Below are 14,785 nucleotides of genomic sequence, written 5' to 3' on the forward strand. Positions count from 1 at the left end.
TCGCGACCAATACTAAGTTCTTTTTCAGTCCAGGCACATACATCACATCTCTCAAGCTGAGAGGAGCTCCATGCTCCCTCTTAAAAGCAACCATGCCCACTCCTGAAACACTATACCTTTCGTTGTCACCCATCTGTATGCGCATCTTGAGGTCTTTCTTCTCCAAGGTACTGAATAAATTTTTATCACCGGTCATGTGGAATGACGCTCCACTGTCAAGATACCAGACACAACCCATCATCGATGACACCATGCATGCGATGAGGGTAAAGTCCATTTCGAACTGAAAGGCTAATGCCTCACCTTTTGATCCTTCCGAGGATCCCTTCTTGGACTTTTTCAATGGGAAATTAGTTGCATAATGTCCCATCTTGTGACAATTAAAGCATCTTACTTTAGACATGTCACCCTTCTTCCCTCCATGAGAAGAATTCAATTTGAAATGGGAAGCCTTCCCCCTCCCTTTCCTTGCCTTACTTGCTAAGGCCAGATTTTCTTCATCATCATTCTTGGATGAAGAACCATCTCATGTGCTCCTCCAGATCTCCTCCTGCATAAGATCTGACCATAGTCGTTCTGAATCCGACAATTTCTCCCTTCCATTCACAGAGTTCTGGAAGCTATTCCAACTCTTTGGAAGGCCAAGGAGAGCAAGGCTCACCAAATCATCATAGGCAGTAGTTATTCCCAAACTGCCAAGCTCAACTCTGCAAGAGGTGAGCTTGTTCAGATATGTGGAAATAATATCACCCTTCTCCATCTTGATTCTTCGAAGCTTATCCTTGAGTTCCAATTTCCTCTGGTCGCTACTGTTTTGGTAGAGGTCCTTCAATGTCTTCCACATTGAAAATGGAGTATCCTTCCCATGGAGACTTGAGACAATATTGTTGTGGGGAAAAGTATCCAACACGGAATGACCCTATCCCACTCTAAGGGTGATAGTTCCTTAGCAACAGCCGAAGCAAAGCTATCTAAGGTTACTTCTTTATGACATGCAAAAGAGGAAAGGAAGAGATCCACTTACCGATGTCTTGCGCAAATGGTCGATCCAATCTTCTCTCTTTGCTGCTTGCTCCCAGCTCCTTGTCTTCTCACGGGCCCAGCTACACAAGATCCTGCAAACAAGACGAGAAAGGGAAACTACAAGAAGCATGCATTCATAATTGATTCAAGGATTAGCATAAATCAAATACGCAAGTAAGACAATACACCATTGAAACACATGCGAATAGAAGAACCTCAAATGCTTTATTAATGGAAGAAAGTAAGGTTTAGGCGGTGATACAACCATAAGATGTCCAATCCAGCATCACCTTCCCGACGGAAAGAAATCTCCTCTTCACCTCCCTCAAGCAATCACCCAATACTCTCAACTGTAAACCAATAGCAATTCTTTGCAAGAAATTCCGGCCTCCAGATCCCATGGGATGAGATCCTTATATAGAGTTTTGGAGTGAAGATAAGTCAGCTTGATGTGTGACTGTTGTCCTCTTCAACCCCAGTTGTTCTTTAGTTCTTGAGTCCACTCAGAGATTCTACCTTCCACTTGGAGTTTTAGAACCTCTTTACTCATCATTAGGCGAATCTTCTGATCCAAGTGTCAATTTGGAAGCTTCCTGGGCACTGACACATTGAGGAAAGATTCCTCCACATGTCCAAATTCGCTCAGCGCAGGTAGCCTTTGATGAAGTTGACATTCAGCGCAGATGCCCAGTGGAGCAGCTGCTTTGATCCAAAATTGACCTGTTTTTGAGTGTTTTTCAGTGGAGAACTGATCTGAAGTGCTGTGGTTTGCTGACCTTGTTCCTCTAGGGGTAGGAACAACATGTTTAGGGACTTTGGATCCCTCAGATTATTGACATTTCATGCTCTATGCTGTAAGGCACAAAAATGTCTATAACAGTTGCCCCCTAAAGTATGAGGTCGTTTATCGGGTGAAATGCTTTATTAGGAGGATCCGAAGTTCATTCAATCGTCGGGAGGTGACCTGTAATAAAATACAATACAATACATTATCTTTCATACTGCTTTCATGATCTAGCTGATGCGGGCATTTCCCATGCTCAGCTTTATAAATACATTTTCTGTACATAAACAGACGATCGTCTGATAGTAGACTGATAATTCTCTGCTTAAATTACCATCCTTTTAGTAGGATGATCATCTGCTGCACATGTCTATGTCTTTATCTCCTGAATATATATCGCAGCCTGGATGGATGAAACTAGATCCGGGGTCTTCAAACTTGTCCGATCTTCACTCTAAGTACAGGTCGATCCATGTGAGAATTTCTTGGAGTCGAACATGGAAAGACATCGCTTGATTACCAGTCAATGATGTAAACTGTTAACAAGCGCGAGAGGAATCACCGATAATGATGATGACCCTCAAGGTACTGCAGCACAATTCACGTGGCATGAATATAGGATTTGGCGTCGAACACCACGCAAAGTCTCCCGGTCGAAGGTCATTAATGTATACCTGTCGCCGGAAGTGAGAAACTTGCCATTAAGGCATGCAAGCTTCAAAGTACTGAGGGGGTGTTCCTAGATCAACTTCTTGGATAATGAGCTGATGTCGACAAGAAGCGATCTGTCAAAGGAGGGCCTTAATGAATCCCACATCAGTGACACGGAACGGAGCTAGTAATTGTGATGATGGTGAAAACGATCTGTGAAATATGATTCAGGGTGGCGGTCATGAAAGGATGAAAGATGATGTATGGCAGTGGATGGGACCCGGTTGACACTCTCTGAATGACATCTCTTGAACATATAATGACACTGATGTGATGGATCGGTAGCATTACCCAAAATTTGGATGGTATGGCGAGACCATGGTGAAGGGACCGGTGAATGAAAACAACCCAACCCGATGTTTTTACGGAGGCAAAAGTGTCATGTTCAAGAGCGACTTGCTACCATTAAGCTTTGAGGTTCTCCCAATTTTGCCCCAGTCATTTCTGACCAGTACCTCTTTATTTTTGTCAAGCTTGAGGAGGATAACATATGCTTGTTCTATAACCTGCCCTTCGGGCAAGCCCATCGCTATGTTTTAACGAGCCTAGCGATAGGGAAACTCGTTCTCGTCTAAAGACAAGTTTGTCGCTATTTAATGTATTTAACGAGTCTAGCGACAAAGACAACTCGGTCCTTTTCATTTTTAGAGAGTCTAAAAAGGTACGTAAAGTTAACTCCAAAGGTCCTTTTTCGTCATCTAATCCCTTAAGTCCGAAAAAGTATAAAACAATACAGAAGGGATGAATGTTCGATATCTTTATCGAGCCGAACTAGACAAGCGCTCGATATTTTTGTGCAATAATCCCTCAGGTCCAAAAAGATTAAAATCTAGAGGAGGGATAGCTCTTCCGGTCCTTTTAACGAGCTGGAAGGCCAAAACTCGGCAAACTTTTCATATTTTACGAGTCAGTGAAAAGAGCTCAAAGAAGACTCGTATTTTGAGGAACGAGTGATAAACAGGGATAGCAGCAGATTCCAGGTACAGGTTGGAATTTTCCAATCACGACAGTGTCACAAGGATGGCTAGGTGAAATCACTCTTCGCAGCTGTTCCTCAAAATAGGGAAACAATCAAGTGGATGTGAATGATCGGCCAAATGAAAAGTGGAGGTGACGGTGCAAACACGACCAAGGCTTTTATGGCCGATGAATTTACGGTCTCAAATGGTTATTTACCGGTTCATTTTTTCCGGATGAGCTTGAACTCTGGGGGAAGCCTGCTCACATGTGCATTTATTTTTTAACGAGCATGAATCTGTTGCTAAAACTGCTCGGTTTTGCGTTTATTTTTTTAACGAGCATGAACTTTGCCAAAACTGCTCGTTTTTTATAAGATCAAATTCATATTTTACCATGACTAGCCTTTTCTTTTTCAGAGATAGTACTGTATCATCAATTGCTGCAACAAACTTAGTTAGCAATAGATATTATGAGGTAAAAATGATAATATTTCACTTTGAACTACGTAAAAAGCAATTAAAAGATGTTTTTACCCCCAATTTTACCATTTCATTTGCATTTGGCTTGTTGGAGCTTTGGAGGTGCCTCTTTCTTTTGATTTTTCACCAGCTGATTTCGGGAGATTCTGTGGACGATTCTCAGCGCCGTCTGGACCAGGTAGGAGCTAAACCTTAGCTCTCTCTTTTCATGGTTTCATTTTCCAGTTTTGTGCCTGTTTTCTTGCCCCCATGAGCCCCTGGGGTTTCATTAGGGCGCTCTGCCATCAGCGCAGGTGCCTCATTCGAAACCTGTGTTGGGGTTCATGCTATTTAAGGGCATTTTGTCCCTCAACGCAGGTGGGACCCTTCTCTACCTGCGTTGGGCGCAGAAAAGCTTCTTTGTTGCACAATTTTTCATGGAAATTTTGCCATTTTCTCACCAAGTCAGGGATCTTACTCCTCCTCTTGTTTGTTTTGCAGAGTTTATTGGAGCAGAATGACTCTTACATGGTGAGAACGAGAGTATGAAGAGGAGGACATGATTGCCCTCCATGATCCTGTCACGGTGAACGCGCTGCGGAACTGTGGCTTGCTAAAATTCTTCCGCATTTCTAGCATGAGGGCACAAATACTTTTACTGCAGTACCTGCTTGATGCTTGGGATCCTGTTAACCAAGTGTTCCAGATTAGGGGCAAGTCCATCCCCTTGACCATAGTGGACATTTACTTCTTGACTGGGTTGTCAAGGCGGGGTGCCCCCATTTCTTTGTCCGGTTCGGCCCGAGGGAGTGATTCCGTGAGAGACTATGTCCGTCAGTATTGTAGGGAAGGATCCCAGCCGAGCAGAGACGGCAAGGTTACTATCCGTGAGGTCACTGACAGGTCTCTCCGGTCCATTCTGTACACGATTTGTAGGATGGCCGGTAGTGCATCCCCTCATGTTGCCAACAGGTCTTATGTGCAGCATGCCCTGGAGTGTCTTCAGCCGAAAGTTTTTAACTGGTGTGATGCAGTACTGGTTCAGATGAAAGGCCAGTTGACCAAAGTAAAGGACGGGAAGCTGAAGAATTTTGGTTTTGGTTCAGTTCTGACTGCCTTCGCTTTGGAGAAGATACCCTTGATGCAACCTCAGTACATTGCACTCGACTTGCCTTCTCCCACTGAGCCACGCATGCAGAGGTGGGTTGACCACATGTCCAGACATGCAGGTCAATCTCAGATTACTTTTACTGACACCTTCTTTAGGTGGTTCGAGCGGCAGGATATGGCCTTTTCCGAGTATCCATATATTGGTATGGATTTCCGAGGTGATCCGGATTTGGTGCTACCGGATGGCGAGCAGTGGGGCGATCTTGGTAAAATCTCGACCTTATCACTGTTTACTGTTTCTTTATTTATAATGTCCTTGTGCTTTACTCTATCAAGACTCTAATCAAACTCATGTGTGCATGCAGATGTTCGTCCTGTCCGTCCAGCAGTTCGTTCGAGAGCTCCGGCCGCTGCCCCAGTAGGGGAGGCTCCTGGGAGAGCTATTCTCCGTGACCTTGACTTGGCCGAGACTCTTGCAGCTGTGCAGGAACAGGTCGAGGGTCTTACCCTTGGGATTCCAGATGTACGGATCGACGAGTTGCCTCTACGATTGCAGCGGCATACTGCTGGTGTTCCTAGACGATGGACTCGTCTTCTGCGCATGATTGCACAGGCCGTGGCATGCTATCATGAGCATCACTAGGCTAGGGTGCCCCCCAGCCGTTTTTGAGTTTTTTGGGGTCATATGACCGATTTTGTCTTGGTTACAGAACATTATATGTAAACCTTTAAACAGTTATATATATTTTTGATTTTCGGGGTTTATTCCAGTTTTTATGTGATCCATTTATGAAACATCAATGATGCTTCTCTTTTTATCAATTTTGCAAATGTCTATCTAACACATAGTTTGCTAATGAGTCGGTTAATGTGTTTAAGTTTCTGGAAATGTGTTGATATTGGATAAAATCAAACTGTCTTTCCAAGATTTTAACTCTTAGGAACTTGCGATAAATAGCTGGATTTCGGACAGAGTAGGTACCATTGAGTTGTAGTACCACGAGCTATGAGTCTAACCTGACGACTAGCCGGCGTATGCCATGGGTGATGGCATCAGAGAGGATCTCTATCAACGCGCTATACTCAGCGATGTTATTCGTTGATTGACCAATACATACCCCCCTGAAACTCACTAACTCGCCGCTTGGGTCAAAAATGGCCCATGCTGCAGAGGATAGGTTCCTTGAACTACGACTCGCTCCGTCGACATATCCAACCCACGGTTCCAATGGATTTGACATCTGCAATAAGTGTAAAAAGCGGATTACTTAAACCGAAACAAACGCTCTAGCGAAAACAAAAATGTAACAAAAGCATACAGGTTACTCTTAGGCATAGTAACGCTTAAGGTACAACCCGTTGCGGGGTTGCGCCAGTGGAATCCTGTCATAATCTACCAACTCGTAGGCTCCTTTTGCTAATACACTCTTAACAATAAAAGGGCCCATCCATAAGGACTTAAATTTTCCAGCTCCCAATTTATCGGATTCTTGGTCATAAAGCAAGACCAAATCACCTTCTGAGAAGACACGAGGTTTGACATTTTTGTCGAACTGCGCCTTGACTTGTTTCTTATGGGCTTCGTTAGCCAAAGCGGCATCACGACGGGTTTCATCCAACTAGATTAACTCCAAGAAACGAGCCTCTTCTTCCGAAGTTCCGGGGAGGAGATCAATTGCGAGTTTAAGGGACGAAATTTCGCACTGGATTGGTAGGATCGCCTCCAGGCCATACACCAGTTGAAACGGTGTGAACCCAGTGGCATTCCTTACCGATGTTCGGTAGGCCCACAAAGCCGAGTACAGGATCAAATGCCATCTTCTTTTGTGAACCCCCACCATCCTTTGCAGCATGCGCTTTAGGACTTGGTTGATTGCTTCAACTTGTCCGTTAGCTTGCGGATAGTACGGAGTAGAGCTGTCGTGAGACAATCCTAGTTTGGCAGTTAATTCAACCATCATGTGATTGCGAAAATGCGATCCATGATCTGTTACTATGGCCTGTGGTATGCCGAATCTGGCGACTACATGATTAAAAAAGAATAGGGCTGCTGTTTCACCAGTGTTATCCAATGTAGGCATCGCCTCGGCCCATTTGGTAAAATAGTCAACTGCGACTATAATATACCCATGCCCCCCAGTCGAGGTGGGGTTACATTGCATGAAATCGATGCCCCATTTGGCGAAAGGCCCCACAGCTATTATTGGCTGTAAAGGAGCGGGGGGTCTTCTGGTTTTGCTATCAAAAATCTGACATGCATGGCAACTTCTGATTGCGGTTATGCAATCTTTGAACATGGTTGGCCAGAAGTATCCTGCTCGTAAGATTCTTTGTGCTGTAGCATATCCAGATTGATGCCCCCCACAGGTGCCTGAATGACATTCATTCAGGGCTTTTTCGGCCTCCTCATGGGTGAGGCACCTTCTCAGAACCGTATCGACACCACGACGGTAAAGCGTATCACCGACGATCATGTAGTCTTTTGCTTGGTATCGAATGCGTTTTTGTTCTGAGTGAGAGGTGTCTGGCCGAAACTTTTGGGTTTGGAGATAAACTATTATATCTCCATACCACTCATCACTTGCTGATATCAGAAACAAACTTTCGTCCACGATTGATTCTTTGGACGTTTCATCGTTGGACGATGATGGGAGATCGCATAATAATTTTGCGAAAACTAAAGCTTTCTTTGATTTGGATTTCAAAAATTCCAGATCAAACTCTTGAAGGATAGCTATCCACTTTGAATATTTGCCCCCAAGCAACTGTCGCGACAGTATATAAGTCATGGGGTTGCAATCTGACAATACGGTGGTCTTCCTGAAGAGGACATAATGCCGAAATCTTTGTATCGCTTGAACAGCAGCAAATGCTAGCTTTTCAACATGAGAATATTTACTTTCTGTATCATTTAAGTTTTTACTTAAATAATATATAGGGTGTTCAATTCCGTCGACTTCTTGAACTAAAACCATTGCAATGGTCGTATCTGCTGCAGCCAGATACAGGTTGAAGTCTCTTTGATAGTCCGGGGCGTACATTAATGATGCTTTTACTAGCGCTTCTTTCAGAGCATCAAAGGAAGCTTGCGCAACCTGGTCCCAGACGAAAGGTACATCCTTTTTCAAGAGACGGGTATAACCTTTAGCAAGTTCTGCGTAATTTGGAATGAACCTCCTCAGAAAGTTTGCTTTCCCTTGGAGTTTCTAAATCTGAAGCAAGTTCGAAGGTGGAGGCAAATTAATGATTGCCTGCACTTTGCAAGGGTCGAGACGAATCCCATCCTTGGAGACTATGAAGCCAAGTAAACGACCAGAACCGACGCAAAACACACATTTGTGTGGATTGAGCCTTATCTTGTAGTGTCGGCAACGTAGAAATATCGCTCTTAAATGTTGCGGATGATCAGTCCGTTTCTGCGAATGAGCCGGAAGATCGTCGAGATAAGGTTGAACGATGTTCTTGATGTCATGGAAAGCATAATTCATTGCTCTCTGAAACGTCGCTCCTGTGTTCTTTAAACCAAAGGGTAATTTTCGATAAGCGAATGTGCCCCACGGACAAATAAATGCAGTCTTTGACTGGTCCTGTGGGCGGATATTAATTTGATTATACCCAGAAAATCCGTCCATAAAAGAAAAGATTTCACATTCGGCGCATTCATCAATTATCTGGTCGATGAAGGGTGTAGGGTAGTTGTCCTTTGGACAAGCTTGATTCACATCCCTATAGTCGACGCACACTCGTATTGTTCCCTGTTTTTTCATCACGGGGACAATATTCGATACCCAATCGGTCAGAGGAACCGGATAGACGAAACCAGCATGGAGGAGTTTTTCAACTTCTGCCTTAATGGCAGCGGCTTTCTTGGGGTGCACCTGCCGAAGCCGTTGTCTTACTGGTTTGACATCAGGATACATCTTAATTTCATGTTCAACGATACTCGAGTCAATGCCTGGCATTTCATCATACGACCAAGCAAAGACATCTCTAAATTTGCGGAAAAGAGCTTTATATATTTCCTGTTCTGAAGGGGAACAACCTTTGCCGACATAAATATTCTCTACAATGTCTGTTTTGGTCGAGATATTTATGGCTATGGTCTCTTCTATATTGGATAGGTTTCTCTCGGAATCCACTGTATTTACAGTATTTGTTAGGAATTCAAATACTGAAGGGTGATATAGGTCGCCTTGAGTATCTTCCAGAGGAAGGGAACGATGGTGGTTATCATCCCATGGTGCCCCCTCAATCATCATTGACTGCAGGATTCCTTCGTCACTTGCATGCACTCGTGACCAAGGATCCAAAGGGGTACCACATTCTCCTGACTTGTCTACCCAAATGCTTGACGAGCGTTGATTTGGGCTCGCCTCCCATGCCTGAAACATTGATTGCTACAATATTTCGATTGGGCTCGGGCGCAAAACCATTGCACGATCCATGATGACTTTGTCTTTTGCGACTTTCGTGGAAGATATCATGTTGCAGGTTGCTACCAACGGTACATTTCCTATGTACATAGGGTTCGGTAGCGAGAAAGTCCCCATCATCGTGGGGTCTTTCAACAGGCCTACTCCGATATCTTGGATTGAATTGTCGTTCTCATGGATCATGGGAATGCTTCCCGTAACTTGTGAACCATTAAGGAGGAAGTTCTGTTGGTCGACGACCGTAATCCCTCCTTCAAACGGGAATGCGATCTTCCTAAAATAAGTCGACACGACAGCTGCCATGGCATAAATCCATGGTCTTCCCAGTAGGATGTTGTAATCCAGATTTCCATCTATGACTTCAACATCAATCTCTATTGTTTTTCCACCTAGTTCAACCTTCAAGTTACTTAGAATACCGTAAGGGGTATATGTCCTACCGTCGAATGCTTTTAGTGTTGTCGAAGATCTTGACAAGGTTGGCGATCCTAATGTTTTCCAACAACTCATCGACATAATACATGTAGATGCCCCCTCATCAATAATTGTTCGATGAACAGTTTTGTTGAGGGCTTTCACTTGAATAAGGAAAGCTAGTTGAGCTGGCAAATGAGGGTCATATCCTTTGTGATCAAAGGACACAAGATTGGAATCCTTAGGATCAACCCCCCCTATTACCGATAACAACGCTTGCCTTTGGGATGGACAATTTTGTAGTACCTCTAGAGTCGACATAGCGGATGGCGATTGGGCCAAATCTTCTACTATGTTATAATGCTGCACTGCTCTGGCGCGAGGATTAAAGGTCGACTTGTGCACTACACCCTTAGGCGGTTTTATCGTTAACTCTGGCATTATGGGTGGGACAACTTCTGTCGAAGTCACTGTCGAACTACTAGGTTGATCTTTACCTTTTTCGTTTGACAGTTGCGGATTCCCGTAATCTTTGTTCCTTGTCGAAATCAAAGCATCATTCTGCTGCTTGGAGATCGATAACATTAGCACTTGTGACGGGGAAGCATTTCCACTATCAACCATATTTTGACCTGGACTGGGAAATGGATCTGTCAACACAGCTGGGTTCTTTGGACTTTTAAAGAATCTCTTGAGCTCAGCTTTGTATGGACAATCTGTTGTCTTGTGATCTTCGTCACATATCATACAGGGCCATTTCTTTTTCCCTTTCTCAGGAGGGTTTGAAGAAGTTTTTTCAGGTGACTGATCGCCCTGTTGCTTCTTCTTCCCTTTGTTTTGCTTCTTCTTGCTTCCTTTTTGATTGGTTTCTTTGCCTTTATCTGCTGATATGGCATTTACTTCCGAAGCAAGAATCTCTTCATGGGCATTTTGATCTGAAGTCTTACGGGCTTTCTGGGATGAAGCCCTTTTTGATTTCGCGCTTGCAGTGCCAATCACGCCATCTCTGGCATGAGAGTCAATATTCGATTTAGGAGGTGGAGGAATTGAAAATTCAGGTCTAGGAGCGTCAGGTATTTTGTCGTAGAGCGTGCCAGACTGAGTATATACTAAGTATAAATATTGAGCACGAGCGATGACTTGCTCCTCTGTTACGACTCCCCCCTTGGCCACATCTTCCGTTATAGCCGGAAGTAATGACTTTATAAACCATTCAGCTAATAGCTGATCAGGAACGTATGTTTTCACCATCCTACGACGGCGACGCCACTCATGTATATGATCTGATATGTGAGTAGCTGTCGTCTGTTTGAAGTTGGTCAGTATCTCGGTTCCTGTTTCATACCTGATTGGTAATTGAAAATGGGTTAAGAAAGTCGTGGCTAAGGAGCTGAAATTGTCGAAAGAGGCTCTTGGCAATTCTATATACCATTTGGCCGCCGGACCTGTCAATGTCCTCTGGAAGAGGCGAAGTCTTATCGAATCATCGTTTAGAGTGTTCGACGAACACCACAGATGAAAAGTCATGACGTGATTCGACGGGTCTTCACCTGGATTTCCATTGAATTTAGGAATGTCGGAGGGAAGTTTGTGAGGAATCGCTGGCCACCAAGGGGCATAAGCAATCGGATCGTTCGTCAACCGATGTAAATCGGGTAACTCTAGAGTTGCCACGAATGGCAGCTGTTGACTCAGATTAGGCGAAGCGTACCCAGGATACGATGGGATCGCCTGAGCAGTTGGTCTTTGCATACCGGCATAATGTAATTGATGCTGGTATGATTGATACGGTTGGTGGACTACCCCACTGTAAAGTGGTTGGTTTAGACCGTTTTGGATATACGGTTGTCCACTGTTCGCAAAAATCTGCTGCTCGGTACCTTGGTACCCTTGCTGGAATTGCGGTTGTTGATACTGCACCAACCATGGTTGTGACACCATGGGTTGTTGTGCTATACTAACCACTGGACCAAGATGAGGGGTAATGGTACCCGTTTGTGCTTGTGCCACCCCGTCAGCTGGCGATTGTGGTCAAGTTGCAGGGTCAAAGGGCTGTTGCATCACAACCTGAGGAAACTGAGGTTGACATACAACAGGCATCGTTTGAACTTGCGACACGGTTACAATTGCTGGTGTCGTCGGGGTGTTCGTCACATGCATTTGTTGTTGCATAGAATACACAACTCTTGGTTGCTGGGGTAGCATAGGTATCCAACCACTTGTAGTTATTCCAGTATAACCTGAATACGGTTGTGAACTCCCGTATGGGTAACCTCCCGGAGGGGGTAACGAAAAAGCATATTACCCCCCATACGGTGGCGGTCCGGAACTGAAAGGATTTATCAAACCTTGAGGACCGGATTGCCCAAATTGATTTCCGAAAGGATCAATTTGTTGAGTTCCAACATAGGAGTTACCGGGTATTATCCCGGGAGAACAAACAGGAACAGACCATACTGTCGTCATGGCCCCCGAAGGGGTTCTCTCTAGCTGTTGAGAGCTGGGAACAGATGGTATGCCAGCGAACATTGTCGGAGTGACTGCAGGGGGTTCTGCTATCGCTGTGTCATTTGGCACAGTCTTAGATGTTGACGGTTGTTCAGACATTTTGAGTCTATCCAGTAGATTGCCTAGTGATCCTTCAGGAACCTCCCTGGGTGATAGGCTAGCTTCTGATGCAGAAGGAAATAGAGTGATCCCTGCTCCAAAACGGGTTGGAGTAGTTGCTTGCGGATCTTCTACAATTTCCTCTATTGCGATCAGACCACGTGGAAGGGGAAGACCGTCAGGTCCGTAAAATATTTCTGGTGCCGAAGAAGGGGTTGTTTCGACAGCGACAGTTGTTTGAGGAGCAAGACTCTCTGAACCGATCACTGATGGAACCGACTCAGTAACACAAGTATTTGCTCTCAGACTAGGATCAGTGTTACCGTCCTTCTGGGGCTGTTGAACTTCTTCAATAAGGGCAGGGTTTCCAGAAATGTTTGGAGTAACAGGAACCTCAGATGTCGTTGGAACACTTGTTCTAACTGTGACAGGAGATTTGGAACCAGTTGAACGAGCCCGCTTTGCCCGGGTTGTTTTCGATTCCGGAGACAAAGACGGTCGACTTGTAAGCCTCCGCGAATGACGGGTCATCGATTGACTTTCTTCCACGATTGTGGATTACTTGAACAACCAACAATACACAGGGTAAAATGTATTTTCGAATTGAATTAATTTTAGACGCTTTTAAGACACAACTTGCTTTTTCACTTTTTTAAGAGTCGAGAAAAAGCTAAAGATGACTCTAGTCTCCTTCGATGTATTAACGAGCCCGAAGTGACAAATGCTCGGATGGACTTTTTCAGTTATAGAGTTTGAAAAAGGCCAAAAGAAACTACTCTGGAGTTCTAGGCAGAGGGTGTGCCAAACCTTTCGCGAAACCACAGAATACGTTTTACGGTATGAGTGGTCGATCTTCGTGAATGCTGTGTTCACTGCATCGCGATCAGTAGGGCGGCCGACACGGCTTCCTATGGATAAAGGCTTTGTTCCTATAGGGGTCTCCCAATATAAGCGACGGTACGCGGGAGCACAAGTCCGTATTAGTGCTATCGTCCCTCAGGAGGAATCACCCACCTTCGTAGAGATCGACAGTCACTATGTTTAACGACACCGGAACACGTCTCTACCTAGACCTCTACTATGTTTCGTTATGTTTCAAAGCGTTGTTATGTAAATTCAGTTCGTTTTAGGTTGATCTTGCTTAGCAGTTTGCCTTTATGGATCACCACGTGATGTATGATACAACTCCTAAATGCAGTCTAAGAATGATAAGCAAGCTTTTTCAATTCTTTCAACTTATGAAAATCTTAACTACTGAGGGAAAAGAAAGACATCATCTTTTTGAACAGATCATAGAGCACACACTGATGCACTTTTCCTAAGTCGACATGCAAACTGTCAAAATTCACATGCACAATGCAAGTATTTCTTTTCTTCTTTCTTAATGTTGATGTATTACAAAAAGAAAGCTGTTGTGTGATTTCGAATTCAATTTCAAGCGAAAGCAAACAAGTTTTGTCCAATAATCAAAAGATCACCTTAAGATTCACTCGTTTCAACACAAGAAATACTGAAATTCGAACCATATAACGAAAGCAAATGCTCAAGCAGCTATGAACAACAATAAACTAGCTCTTAGAATCACAATGACACTTTATCACAGGTCTAGATCCAAGAGGCCACAGCAATACTAGTTCACTTTCGCTATGGGAAACTGTGAATGAAAGTAAGAAATACAATAAGAATAATCACGGTTTCTTCATACAACTGAGGCGGAATGATGGCAAAGAAAGGTAGTTTCAGATGGGTATACAGGTTGACAACAGGCTGCAAAAACAATACTGAAAACTGGGCAACAGAAAGCAGGGAACCCCAGTTGCACAATGCAAGACTGGATCAGCGCATGTAGAACACTGTCAGTTTGACATTCAGCGAAGGTAGCCCCTTCGGGACCTGCGTTGCAGCGCAGGTAGCCTTCACTGCAGCTGCACTGAAGAGAAAACTCTCGTCTCTCTTTGGTTCCGGGTCACAGATTGCTAAAAAATCAATGGTTTTTGGCAAAATCAGAGGCTATCAGTCAAGTATACACTAGAGGATGATTAAAGGAAGATGAACACTATCACAAAGAGCTAATAAGAGTCCTTGTGGATCAGCTCTTCAAATCATAAACATGCCCAGAACTGAGCTAGAGTAGCTGCCCTCTACTTTGCCTTCGAATGATTCGAATGCAGTTCGATTCGGTACTCCCTTTTTTTAAGAAATGAATAGCACGAAACACAAGCTACCAACAAGACACGATCCCCAGTGGAGTCGCCAGTCTGTTGTGGGGAAAAGTATCCAACACG

This window comes from Pinus tabuliformis, chromosome 6, assembly GCF_031772625.1.
Source record: "Pinus tabuliformis cultivar Carrire ecotype Pingquan chromosome 6, CPIR1, whole genome shotgun sequence".
NCBI classification, from domain to species: Eukaryota; Viridiplantae; Streptophyta; class Pinopsida; order Pinales; family Pinaceae; genus Pinus; species Pinus tabuliformis.